This window comes from Pan paniscus, chromosome 13 (assembly GCF_029289425.2).
Source record: "Pan paniscus chromosome 13, NHGRI_mPanPan1-v2.0_pri, whole genome shotgun sequence".
Lineage (NCBI taxonomy): Eukaryota > Metazoa > Chordata > Mammalia > Primates > Hominidae > Pan > Pan paniscus.
Window position 1 is genome coordinate 109,016,339 of NC_073262.2, and position 13,696 is coordinate 109,030,034.

The window sequence follows — 13,696 nt, forward strand, 5'->3', positions numbered from 1 at the left end:
TCAGTTTTAATCATAGAAAACCCAACTCAAATATATTTTAAGTATGAAGGAGAATTTCTTGATTCACCTACCTGGAAAGTTCAAGAGTAGATGTTACCAAGCTCTCTTTCTTCAGCTATCAGCTTTGCTTTCTTCTATATTGGCTTTTTTCTCAGGCAAACTCCCTCTTATGGTGGGAAGGTGGGAAGGAAGCCCCTCTCCCAGTTGCTCTAGCAAATGTGTCGAATTAGCTCAGTGAGCTTAAGTGAATAATAGACCCATCAATGGACCAATTACTGTGGCCAGTGTGGTTCCAACTAGCTAAGCCCAGGTTATATGCCCACCCCTGGACCATGCTGTGGGCTCAACTTTTCTGAAGCTCACATATTGAAAGTAGGTGAAAGACGAGTTCTGAAAAAAGTTCACTTACCAGAAGAAGGTAAAATGGATTTTAGTGGCCAACACCAAGAGATGCTCTTTATCTTTTTTTTTTTTTTTTTTAGTGTTTGGTGTATAGTTAAATAGTGTCCTTAGGATTTATGTAAAGTTAGTATTTATTGGATGTTGGAGATGCAATATGATTCAGGCTGTGCGAGGATATAGACCTGTCTGGGAGTTTCTCCACAGCTAATGGGTAGGTACAAGAGTCTCCCAAAAGAAAACAATGGATAAGACTCCACAAGATGAACAAAACTGAACTGAAGGAAAATAAGTTCCATACGTCTAATACACAGCATGGTGACTAGGTGACTCCAGTTAAAAATACTGTTATTTTATACTTGAAGTTTGTTTAGGAGTAGATCTTAATTAAATGTTCTCACTACAAACAAAAAATATATGTGAAGTGATGAGCATGTTAATTAGCCTGATTGTGGTAGTCATTTCACAATTAGACACATATCAAAACATCGTGTGTACTGTAAATATATGTATATATATAATTTTTATTTGTTATACTTCAGTGTAACTGGAAAAAAAAGATGTGTTCCCTGAACACCTACCCCCCCATCCAAAAAAAAAAAAACCCAAACTGAATTGAAGGAAATTATATTTGCAGTTTCTCCTGACAATAGTCTTCCTAATTATTATTGGGTGTGGTTTGAATGATGACAGTGTTACTGGAAAGGGGTGCGGATAGACCCCAGTAGAGGGTTCTTGGATTTCACGCAAGAAAGAATTCAGGGCAAGTTGATAGAGTAAAGTAAAAGCAAGTTTATTGGGAAAGCAAAGAAAGCAAAGGAATAAAAGAATAGCTACTCCATAGACAGAGCAGCCCCGAGAGCTGCTGGTTGCCCTTTTTTTTTTTTTTTTTTGAGACGGAGTCTCACTCTGTCGCCCAGGCTGGAGTGCAGCGGCTCGATCTCGGCTCACTGCAAACTCTGCCTCTCGGGTTCACCCCATTCTTCTGCCTCAGCTTCCCAAGTAGCTGGGACTACAGGCACGTGCCACCAGGACCGGCTAATTTTTTTTTTTTTTTTTTTTTTTTTTTTTTTTTTTTTAGTAGAGACGGGGTTTCACCGTGTTAGTCAGGATGGTCTCAATCTCCTGACCTTGTGATCCACCCACCTCGGCCTCCCAAAATGCTGGGATTATAGGCGTGAGCCGCTGCGCCCGGCCCTGGTTGCCCATTTTTATGGTTATTTCTTGATGATATGCTAAACATGGTCCTAAATTGGGCCTCTAACCCAATCTCATCATTTACCCGGGTACCCCACCACTTACCCCAAATCGGGCAATCAGTGCTGCAGTCTATTTCCTTTGGGTGGGGGTGGGGGTGGGGGTTGGGGGTTTCCTTCAGTATCATCCCTAACATGGTTCGCCATAAAGACGTTACCAGACCCCACCCCACTTATCCAAAGTGAGCCTTTGGGTCGGGGATTTCCGCACTATAGTCCCTTCAGTGGTTCACCAGAAAGAGGTTACTGGACCCCCCCCCACTCACCCGAGTTAGCCTTTCGGTCGGGGGTTTCCTTAATATTGTTGCTTCATGTCCATACCGACCCATGGGGTCCGGCAACATCTTTCTGGCGACCAGGAAGCGACAATACTAAGGAAAACCCCGACCCAAAGGCTAACTTGGGTGAGTGGTGGGGTCTGGTAACAATAGGAGGGAGAAACTGAACTGGGCAGGAATTGTGAAAAGTACTGTGCCACGGACAGGGACATACTAGGTTGCTGCAAAAGTAATTGCGGTTTTTTTTTCCCCCATTCAAACTAATGGCAAAAACCGCAACTACTTTTGCACCAATCTAATACTTCATATAACCTTTATCAAAGTTGAGTCCTGGAGCTTGGTATCATGAAATCAATAAAGTTTCCTGAGTATCCATTAGTCAGACTAGGCTCCGACTTCCTCATGTTATCCTAGTAACCTCAGGGTGTTTATTAAGGAAGGTATCAGGAGAAGTAACATAATTAACAGGACCTTTCTATACTGTGTAAACTGGTTCTCAGTAAGTGTGTGTGCTTTGTCTTGATCTGTCACTTTCTTAAGGAGATGGTATTATTCCCCTTAGCTTTCTGCACATGGAAGGTGATTGATGAGACAAATGGATTCCTATAATAGTAAAAAGACTCATTATCACACCTCTCTCCCATCACCGATTGACTATATTTCTGGACATCCCCCAGTTTGGTTGAGTTATAGCCAATGTCAATTGGGATGACTCATATTTTACTCTTAGTATTTACCAGTGACTTTTCCACCTGACATACTGCAATCATAGTTTGACTTAAACACAAAGGGCCATTCCAAATAACAGATGAATCCATAATGCATATTTGACTCCAGTTCAGGTCATTATAACTTTTTCATTTCTTTCTTTCTTTTTCTTATTATTATACTTTAAGTTCTAGGGTACATGTGCACAACGTGCAGGTTTGTTACATATGTATACATGTGTCATGTTGGTTTGCTGCACCCATTAACTCGTCATTTAGCATTAGGTATCTTGACCTCTTTTTCTGCAGCAGCACAACCTCTTTACTCCTGTAAATATGTGAGCTTCAGAAAAGTTGAGCCCACAGCATGGTCCAGGGGTGGGCGTATAACCTGGGCTTAGCTAGTTGGAACCACACTGGCCACAGTAATTGGTCCATTGATGGGTCTATTATTCACTTAAGCTCACTGAGCTAATTCGACACATTTGCTAGAGCAACTGGGAGAGGGGCTTCCTTCCCACCTTCCCACCATAAGAGGGAGTTTGCCTGAGAAAAAAGCCAATATAGAAGAAAGCAAAGCTGATAGCTGAAGAAAGAGAGCTTGGTAACATCTACTCTTGAACTTTCCAGGTAGGTGAATCAAGAAATTCTCCTTCATACTTAAAATATATTTGAGTTGGGTTTTCTATGATTAAAACTGAAAGTTTTCTGACATAAAGACATTTAAAAAATTTTAAGACACGGAGGAATGTCAATGTGGCTATGGATTAGTCTAAGATATAAAAGGGATATGGGGACCCACTTGGAACCCTACAGTTGGTATGAAAATTATTTTAAGCTGAAGATATTTGAGATTTAACAGACATGGAAAGAAGACTTCTAGGAGCTTCCCTCACATGACTAAAGCTCTTTTTTAGTTCCATATGAACTCTAAAGTAGTTTAAAGTAGTTTTTTCCAATTCTGTGAAGAAAGTCTTTGGTAGCTTGATGGGGTGGCATTGAATCTATAAATTACCTTGGGCAGTATGGCCATTTTCATGATATTGATTCTTCCTATCCGTGAGCATGGAATGTTCTTCCATTTGTTTGTGTCCTCTTTTATTTAATTGAGCAGTGGTTTGTAGTTCTCCTTGAAGAGGTCCTTCACATCCCTTGTAAGTTGGATTCCTAGGTATTTTATTCTCTTTGAAGCAATTGTGAATGGGAGTTCACTCATGATTTGGCTCTCTGTCTGTCTGTTATTGGTGTATAAGAATGCTTGTGATTTTTGCACATTGATTTTGTATCCTGAGACTTTGCTGAAGTTGCTTATCAGCTTAAGGAGATTTTGGGCTGAGACGATGGGGTTTTCTAAATATACAATCATGTCATCTGCAAACAGGAACAATTTGACTTCCTCTTTTCCTAATTCAATACCCTTTATTTATTTCTCTTGCCTGATTGCCCTGGCCAGAACTTCCAACTCTATGTTGAATAGGAGTGGTGAGAGAGGGCATCCTTGTCTTGTGCTGGTTTTCAAAGGGAATGCTTCCAGTTTTTGCCCATTCAGTATGATATTGGCTGTGGGTTTGTCATAAATAGCTCTTATTATTTTGAGATATGTTCCATCAATACCTAGTTTATTGAGAGTTTTTAGAATGAAAGGCTGTTGAATTTTGTTGAAGACTTTTTCTGCATCTATTGAGATAAACATGTGGTTTCTGTCATTGGTTCTGTTTATGTGAAGGATTAACATTTATTGATTTGTGTATGTTGAACCAGACTTGCATCCCAGGGATGAAGCCGACTTGATCATGGTGGATAAGCTTTCTGATGTGCTGCTGAATTCGGTTTGCCAGTATTTTATTGAGGATTTTTGCATTGATCTTCATCAGGGATATTGGTCTAAAATTCTCTTTTTTTGTTGTGTCTCTTCCAGACTTTGGTATCAGGATGATGCTGGCCTCATAAAATGAGTTAGGGAAGATTCCCTCTTTTTCTTTTCATTGGAATAGTTTCAGAAGGAATGGTACCAGCTTCTCTTTGTACCTCTGGTAGAATTAGGCTGTGAATCCGTCTGGTCTTGGACTTTTTTTGGTTGGCAGGCTATTAATTATTGGCTCAATTTCAGAGCCTGTTATTGGTCTATTCAGAAATTCCACTTCTTCCTGCTTTAGTCTTGGGAGAGTGTATGTGTCCAGGAATTCATCCATTTCTTCTAGATTTTCTAGTTTATTTGCGTAGAGGTGTTTTTAGTATTCTCTGATGGTAGTTTGTATTTCCGTGGGATTGGTGGTGATATCCCCTTTATAATTTTTTATCATGTCTATTTGATTCTTCCCTCTTTTCTTCTTCATTAGTCTTGCTAGCAGTCTATCAGTTCTGTTGATCTTTGCATAAAACCAGCTCCTGGATTCATTGATTTTTTGAAGGTTTTTTTGTGTCTCTATCTCCTTCAGTTCTGCTCTGATCTTAGTTATTTCTTGCCTTCTGCTGGCTTTTGAATTTGTTTGCTCTTGCTTCTCTGGTTCTTTTAATTGTGGTGCTAGGGTATTGATTTTAGATCTTTCCTGCTTTCTCTTGTGGGCATTTAGTGCTATAAATTTCCCTCTACACACTGCTTTAAATGTGTCCCAGAGATTCTGGTACGTTGTGTCTTTTTTCTCATTGATTTCAAAGAACATCTTTATTTCTGCCTTCATTTCGGTATTTACCCAGTAGTCATTCAGGAGCAGGTTATTCAGTTTCCATGTAGTTGAGCTGTTTTGAGTGAGTTTCTTAATCCTGAGTTCGAATTTGATTGCACTGTGGTCTGAGAGATAGTTTGTTGTGATTTCTATTCTTTTCCATTTGCTGAGGAGTGCTTTACTTCCAACTATGTGGTCAATTTTGGAATAAGTGCGATGTGGTGCTGAGAAGAATGTATATTCTGTTGATTTGGGGTGAAGAGTTCTGTAGATGTCTATTAGGTCCACTTGGTGCAGAGCTGAGTTCAAGTCCTGGGTATCCTTGTTAACCTTCTGTCTCATTGATCTGTCCAATATTGACAGTGGGGTGTTAAAGTCTCCCATTATTATTGTGTGGGAGTCTAAGTCTCTTTGTAGGTCTCCAGGGACTTGCTTTATGAATCTGGGTGCTCCTGTATTGGGTGCATATGTATTTAGGGTAGTTAACTCTTCTTGTTGAATTGATCCCTTTACCATTATGTAATGGCCTTCTTTGTCTCTTTTGATTTTTGTTGGTTTAAAGTCTGTTTCATCAGAGACTAAGATTGCTACCCCTGCTTTTTTTTGTTCTCCATTTGCTTGGTAGATCTTCCTCTATCCCTTTATTTTCAGCCTATGTGTGTCTTTGAGCATGAGATGTGTCTGCTGAATACAGCACACTGATGGGTCTTGACTCTTTATCCAATTTGCCAGTCTGTGTCTTTTAATTGGAACATTTAGCCCATTTATTTTTAAGGTAAATATTGTTATGTGTGAATTTGATCCTGTCATTATGATGTTAGCTTGTTATTTTGCCCATTAATTGATGCGGTTTCTTCCTAGTGTCGATGGTCTTTACAATTTGGCATGTTTTTGCAGTGGCTGGTACAGTTTTTCCTTTCCATGTTTAGTGCTTCCTTCAGGAGCTCTTGTAAGACAGGCCTGGTGGTGACAAAATCTCTCAGCATTTGCTTGTCTTTAAGGGATTTTATTTCTCCTTCACTTATGAAGCTTAGTTTGGCTGGATATGAAATTCTGGGTTAAAAATTCTTTTCTTTAAGAATGTTGAATATTGACCCCACTCTCTTCTGGCTTGTAGAGTTTCTGCCAAGAGATCCACTGTTAGTCTGATGGGCTTCCCTTTGTGGGTAACCTGACCTTTCTCTCTGGCTTCCCTTAACATTTTTTCCTTCATTTCAACCTTGGTGAATCTGACAATTATGTGTCTTGGGGTTGTTCTTCTTGGGGAGCATCTTTTTGGTGTTCTATGTATTTCCTGAATTTGAATGTTGGCCTTCCTTGCTAGGTTGGGAAAGTTCTCCTGGATAATATCCTGAAGAGTGTTTTCCAACTTGGTTTCATTCTCGTCACTTTCAGGTACATCAATCAAACGTAGATTTGGTCTTTTTACATAGTCGTATATTTCTTGGAGGCTTTGCTCATTTCTTTTTACTCTTTTTTCTCTAAACTTCTTGCTTTATTTCATTAATTTCATCTTCAATCACTGATACCCTTTCTTCCACTTGATTGAATCAGGTATTGAAGCTTGGGCATGTGTCATGTAGTTCTTGTGCCATGGTTTTCAGCTCTATCAGCTCATTTAAAGTCTTCTCTACACTGTTTATTCTAGTTAGCCAATTGTCTAATCTTTTTCAAGGTTTTTAGCTTCCTTGCGATGGGTTCAAACATCCTCCTTTAGCTTGGAGAAGTTTGTCATTACCAACCTTCTGAAGCCTACTTCTGTCAACTTGTCAAAGTCATTCTCCATCCAGCTTTGTTCCGTTGCTGGCGAGGAGCTGCGATCCTTTGAAGGAGAAGAGGTGCTCTGGTTTTTAGAATTTTCAGCTTTTCTGTTCTGGTTTCTCCCATCTTTGTGGTTTTATCTACCTTTGGTCTTTGATGTTGGTGACCTACAGATGGGGTTTTGGTGTGGATGTCCTTTTTGTTGATGTTGATGCTATCCCTTTCTGTTTGTTATTTTTCCTTCTAACAGTCAGGTCCCTTGGCTGCAGGTCTGTTGGAATTTGCTGGAGATTCATTTCAGACCCTGTGTGCCTGGGTATCACCAGTGGAGGCTGTAGAACAGCAAATATTGCAGAACAGCAAATATTGCTGCCTGATCCTTCCTCTGGAAGCTTTGTCACAGAGGGGCACACGGCAGTATGAGGTGTCAGTCAGCCCCTACTGGAAGGTGTCTCCCAGTTAGGCTACATGGGGGTCAGGGACCCACTTGAGGGGGCAGTCTGTTTGTTCTCAGAGCTCAAACACCATGCTGGGAGAACCACTGCTCTCTTCAGAGCTGTCAGACAGGGATGTTTAAGTCTGCAGATGTTTCTCTGCCTTTTGTTCAGCTATGCCTTGCCCCCAGAGATGGAGCCTATAGAGGCAGCAAGCCTTGCTGTGCTGCAGTGTGCTCTGCCCAGTTCGAGCTTCCCAGCCACTTTGTTTACCTACTCAAGCCTCAGCAATGGCAGACGCCCCTCCCCCTGCTGGGCTGCTGCCTCGCAGGCCGATCTCAGACTGCTGTACTAGCAGTGAGCAAGGCTTTGTGGGCATGGGACCCACTGAACCAGGGGCAGGATATAATCTCCTGGTGTGCCGTTTTCTAAGATGGTTGGAAAAGTGCAGTATTTGAGTGGGAGTGTCCCATTTTTCCAGGTACAATTTGTCACGACTTCCCTTGGCTAGGAAAGGGAAATCCCCTGATCCTTCATGCTTCCTGGGTGAGGTGACACCCCGCCCTGCTTCGGCTCGCCCTCTGTGGGCTGCGCCCACTGTCCAACCAGAACCAATGAGATGAACCAGGTACCTCAGTTGGAAATGCGGAAATCACCCGTCTTCTGCATTGATCACACTGGGAGCTGCAGACTGAAGCTGTTCCTATTCGGCCATCTTGAAACAGCTCTCTCTTTTTTTTGAAACAGAGTCTCACTCTGTTGCCCAGGCTGGAGTGCAGTGGCATCATCTTGGCTCACTGCAATCTCTGCTTCCTGGGTTCAAGCAATTCTCCTGCCTCAGCCTACCAAGTAGCTGGGATTACAGGCCTGCATCACAATGCCTGGCTATTTTTTTTTTGTATTTTTTAGTAGAGATGTGGTTTTGCCATGTTTGCCAGGCTGGTCTCAAACTCCTGACCTCAAGTGATCTGCCCACCTCGGCCTCCCAAAGTGCTGGGACTACAGGTGTGAGCCACCACACCAAGCCACTTTTTTATTTATTTCTGATTGCCATAATATTTCTAAGCCAATACTGATTGAGACCTACTCTGTACCAGGCATGGTCCTGGGAACTACAGATAGAAAGATGATTAAGAATAAGGTATTTGCTCTCTGTGATAAGTTCAATAAAGGATTCACATATGTAACCCAAATGTCCCCAACAAGCTTCTGGCTCCTGGATGAGATGACTTCAACTGTTTTTCCCTATATGTGAGTCAATTAATAGCATCGCTCACCTTACCTTCTCACCTTACCTCAATCTTTCTTCTCTCTGTGAATCTACAAAAATGGGAGTTTGTTTCTCATGTAGTTTATGTCAACATCCTATGTCTGCCAGCCTTCTGTTTTGGCAGCTTCCCTCATTGTCCCTCATTAATTATTAATAACGATTTGTCCACATTGTCCACATTGATGGTGCCTAACCTCTCTATTGGTGTACTTGGAGTGTGTACCCAGGGGAACTAACCTGTTTCCCACCTTTGGTGTTCACTCCTTTCTCTGGCTTGTTGATTACATTTTTTTTTGCTCCACTCTTCGGTAGGGATTGGGACAAGGGGTGAGAGTGAGGTGGAAGAGAAAAAAGATATCTTTCTGGCAGAATTGCTTAGGCTCATAATGATAAGGTTTTTTTTTATAACTTTTTTTTCTGATAATCTTGCTTTTGCTTTTTAGCCCCATAGTATATAGGGAACCAGGTGGTTGGATGAGGGTGGCTTGAGTTGAGCCTCATTTGAACTCAGAACAAATGTTTCCGTCTATTAAACACTTATCCTCAGGCCTGGCTCACTGTGGCAGACTCCTCTCTGGAGTGGGCTTCCCAAGCCCACTGGACATGCCTATATATTTCTGAAACTTGGTTGTACATAGGTTCAAACTCATTGCCATGGAGTCCTCGGGAGTCATGCAAATAAGTATGTTTTGATCATCTTTGCTGTTAACAAGTATCTCTAAAACCTAGTGGCTTAAAATAACCATCGTTTTATTATCTCTCATAGTTTCATGGGTTGACTCAGGTGGGCAGTTCTGCTCGTTTCACTTGGAATTTCTCATATGGTTGCCGTCAGTTGGTGACTGTGGTTAGAGTCATCTGGACTTTACTGCGATCAATGTGCCTGTTCATTCTCTAAGTAGACTCAAGACCTCTTCTGTTCTTTTTTTTTCTTTTTTAATTATACTCAAAGTTTTAGGGTACATGTGCACAACATGCAGGTTAGTTACATATATATACATGTGCCATGTTGGTGTGCTGCACCCAGTAACTCGTCATTTAACATTAGGTATATCTCCAAATGCTATCCCTCCCCCCTCCCCCAACCCCACAGCAGGCCCCATTGTGATGTCCCGCTTCCTGTGTCCATGTGTTCTCATTGTTCAATTCCCATCTATGAGTGAGAACATGTGGTGTTTGGTTTTTTGTCCTTGTGATAGCTTGCTGAGAATGATAGTTTCCAGCTTCATCCATGTCCCTACAAAGACATGAACTCATCATTTTTTATGGCTGCATAGTATTCCATGGTGTATATGTGCCACATTTTCTTAATCCAGTCTATCATTGGTGGACATTTGAGTTGGAAGACCTCTTCTGTTCTTATGGCCACTCCATGTGGCCTCTGTCATGGGACTTTTTACCTGGCAGCTTAGGGTTTCCCAAAGCCAGCATTCCAAGATGGAGGAAAAAAAATCAGTCCATCCTTTTAAAGGCTAGGCTTAGAAATAGTGTAGCATCACTTTTGCTGAATTCTACTGGTTAACTCAAGTCACAGGCCAGCCCAGATTCAATGTGGGAGGGTTTTATGCAAGGATATGAATACTGAGTGTCATGGTACAATGGATGGCCATCCTTAGAGACTAGCCACCACAGTCCACCCTCTGTTTCTCAATAATGTATGTCCTTCCTTCATGCAAAATACATTTTTCTCCCTTCCAAGGCCATTGAAGTCTACTCATACCATGGCATCAGGTTTGGGCTTTAAATCCAGGATCATGTCATCTGAATCATATCTAGGCGAGCTTAAGGTTTCTTGGGTTCAGCTATCATCAACCTGAAGACTGATGAAGTAAAAAGACAAATAATCCGCTTCCCACCCAAAACACAAATACAATGGCTAGGCAGTGATGAAAAACTGAAATAGAAATCCCATTCATGAAAGGGAAAACAGGAAGCATAGAGCAGTTACTGGTTCATAGCAATTCTGAAATCAAGTTGAGAAAATTTTGCCAATTCTTTGACCAAAATTCATTTCTACTCTCTAGAGTGGTCCTCTGTGGCTCTTGGTTCCACCATTTAGGCTTTTGTTTTCACCCTCTGAGTCATCTTTCCTTTTGCATAAGAAATGGCCTATATTTACAGCTGAGTAGCTTCCTCAGCTTTCTTTCTATCAATATAAACTTATGGCCCAGCGACTTCTTTTCATTTTTTTTAAAGACATTTATTCAGCATCACGATCAGACTATTACATTTAGCAATCAATAGCATGGGTGCAAAAAAAAAATCTACATTTCAAAATCCTTTGTTGGAATGCTTTACACTTTCCACAGAACAGAAACTAAAATAACCTGTTATACAATTAGTCACAAATACAGTCCTCGAGCTTTTTGCCCATACACATGAGTACTTGTCTAAAACATGTCTTCTTTGTAGCAGCTAGGCCATGCCACCACTGTGTTTGGCTGGGTTCACAAATATGTTGTAACTTGTAGCTTCCCTGTCACTTCTCTGGCTCTCCTATCCTGCTAAGCTTCTGCCACTGCCATAGCTACTGCTGCTACTGGAACAGCCATAGCCACCTTGGTTTCATGGTTTGGCTAAGTATTGGTCTCCACCACCATAGGGTCCAGAGGTTCTGCCTCCAATCCTCCCTTCATGGGTCCAAAATTTGAAGACTGTTGTAATTGCCAAAGTCATTGTAGCTTCCACCACTTCCAAAATTGCTTCCATCATTACCAAATCCATTATAGCCATCCCCACTGCCACCATATCCACCACCACCATGGCTGCCACCAAAGCCACCATGACCACTGAAGTTTCCTCCATGACCAAAGTTGTCATTCCCACCAAAACCACCTCCACGACCACGACCAAAGTTTCCAGAACAACTTCGACCTCTTTGGCTGGACGAAGCATTAGCCATCTCTTGCTTTCACAGGGCTTTCCTAACTTCACAGTTGTGGCCATTCACAGTGTGGTATTTCTGAATGACAATCTTATCCACAGAGTCATGGTTGTCAAAGATTACAAAGGCAAAGCCCCTTTTCTTGCCACTGACTCTGTCAGTCATGATTTCAGTCACTTCAATTTTTCTACACTGCTCAAAATAATCTCTTAGGTGATGTTCTTCAGTGTCTTCTTTAATGCCACCAACAAATATCTTTTTCACAGTTAAGTGGGCACCTGGTCTTTGAGAATCTTCTCTTGAGACAGCTCTCTTTGGTTCCACGACTCTTCCATCCACCTTGTGTGGCCTGGCATTCACGGCTGCATCCCCCTCCTCCACAGTGGCATATATGACAAAACCAAAGCCCGTGGAGCACTTGGTGTTTGGATCTCTCATCACCACACAGTCTGTGAGTGTTCCCCCATTGCTCAAAATGGCTCTTCAGGCTCTCATCGGTTGTTTCAAAGCTCAACCCTCCAATGAAGAGTTTCCTCAGCTGTTCGGGCTCTTTAGGAGACTCTGACTTAGACATGACAGCAGGAAGAAGAGAGACTTTAACGATGCTTCTTTGGCGGCGTCCACGGGCAGAAAGGAGCAAGCTGATGAACATATCTCAGACTTCTTTTCATTTTAAACTATGTTTGCATCTTTTAGTCCAAGCTGATGGTACAGTTCTCTTGAACTGTGCCAGTGTCCTATCAACCTTACAGGGTCACTCGATTAGACAGAAGCCACATACACAATTGTTTCTGAGACAGACCCCCTCTACCTTGGCCTGTGAATCAGGGTGCTGTGGGACAATGTCTTAATATTCTTAGAAGCTCTATTGTCTGGGTGAGAGTGTCTATAAGACATACCATTTAAGGTTCTTAGAAGTCTTTCTGTGTAGATAAAAGGGTCTATGAGGAATATCCTCAACACTTCCTAAGGTCTCAACAAATTGGCTACCTCACTGATGCAAAATTACTCCTGGGATCATGTTTTGCCAGAAGAGTCCTGGATTTGATCTTTGCTGTGAGGTCATCTCTTCCAGGATCTTTTGCTGCCTGGAGGAGCTAGAAAAGAGAAAGTTTTATTTTTGAATCCAGAAAGTCCTAAATTCTGTATATTTTCTCCTAATTTTGGTTAAAAACTGAAGAATTACTTTTTTAGTTCATTTTTCTCCTCCTGTATGTTAACACAGGCAGCCAAAAGAAGCCAGTTGGTGCTTTTGATACAGTCATATGTGTGGGGAATTGGTTCCAGGAACACTGCAGATACCAGAATGCGAGGATGCTCAAGTCCCTTATATAAAATGGTAGAGTATTTGCATATAAACTATGCACATCCTTCCGTATACTTTAAAACATCTCTAGATTACTTATAATATCAGATACAATGTAAATGCTATGTAAATAGTGGTACTACATTTTAAAAATGGGTATTATTTTTATTGCTGTACTATTATTATTTATTTGAGTATTTTCCACCCATGGTTGGTTGAGCCAATGGATGAGGAACCCGTGGAGGCAGAACCCATGGATACAGAGAAGCTGACCGCATTCTGACTGAAAATCTCCTAGCCAGAGCTATCTGTTTACGACATATTCTTCCTGTCTTCCATGCTACAGGGGATAGTTTTGCTAATTGGTCTGCACATAATTCAGGTCACGTTTTCTCCAGTTTCCAATAGCAATTTCTTCGGTGTCCTTCGAGCCTTCACTATTTACCTCCTTAAGGAGCTTTCCAGCTTCTGCCTGCCACTGAATTCCAAAGCCCATGCCATATGTTTTAGGGTTTTGTTATGGCAACACCCTACTTCTATGAATCAAGTTCTGTTTTGGTCGTGTATTGCTTAAACTTAAAACTTATGAGTACTTAAACAATAACCAGTTTATTAGCTCTCATTGTTCTGTGGTTGACTGAGCACAGCCATGAAGTTCTACTGGTTTAACTGGGATCTTTCTTGTGGCTGCAGTAAGATGTTGGCTGTGGTGGGGGTCAACTGGTGGTTGCAACT

The 13,696-nt window shown here is 41.6% G+C and overlaps 1 pseudogene; it reads right to left on the reverse strand.

The window, feature by feature from the left end:
• Positions 1 to 11,336: 11,336 nt before the first annotated feature.
• LOC100988146 (heterogeneous nuclear ribonucleoprotein A1-like) lies at positions 11,337 to 12,256 on the reverse strand (annotated as a pseudogene).
• Positions 12,257 to 13,696: the final 1,440 nt, after the last annotated feature.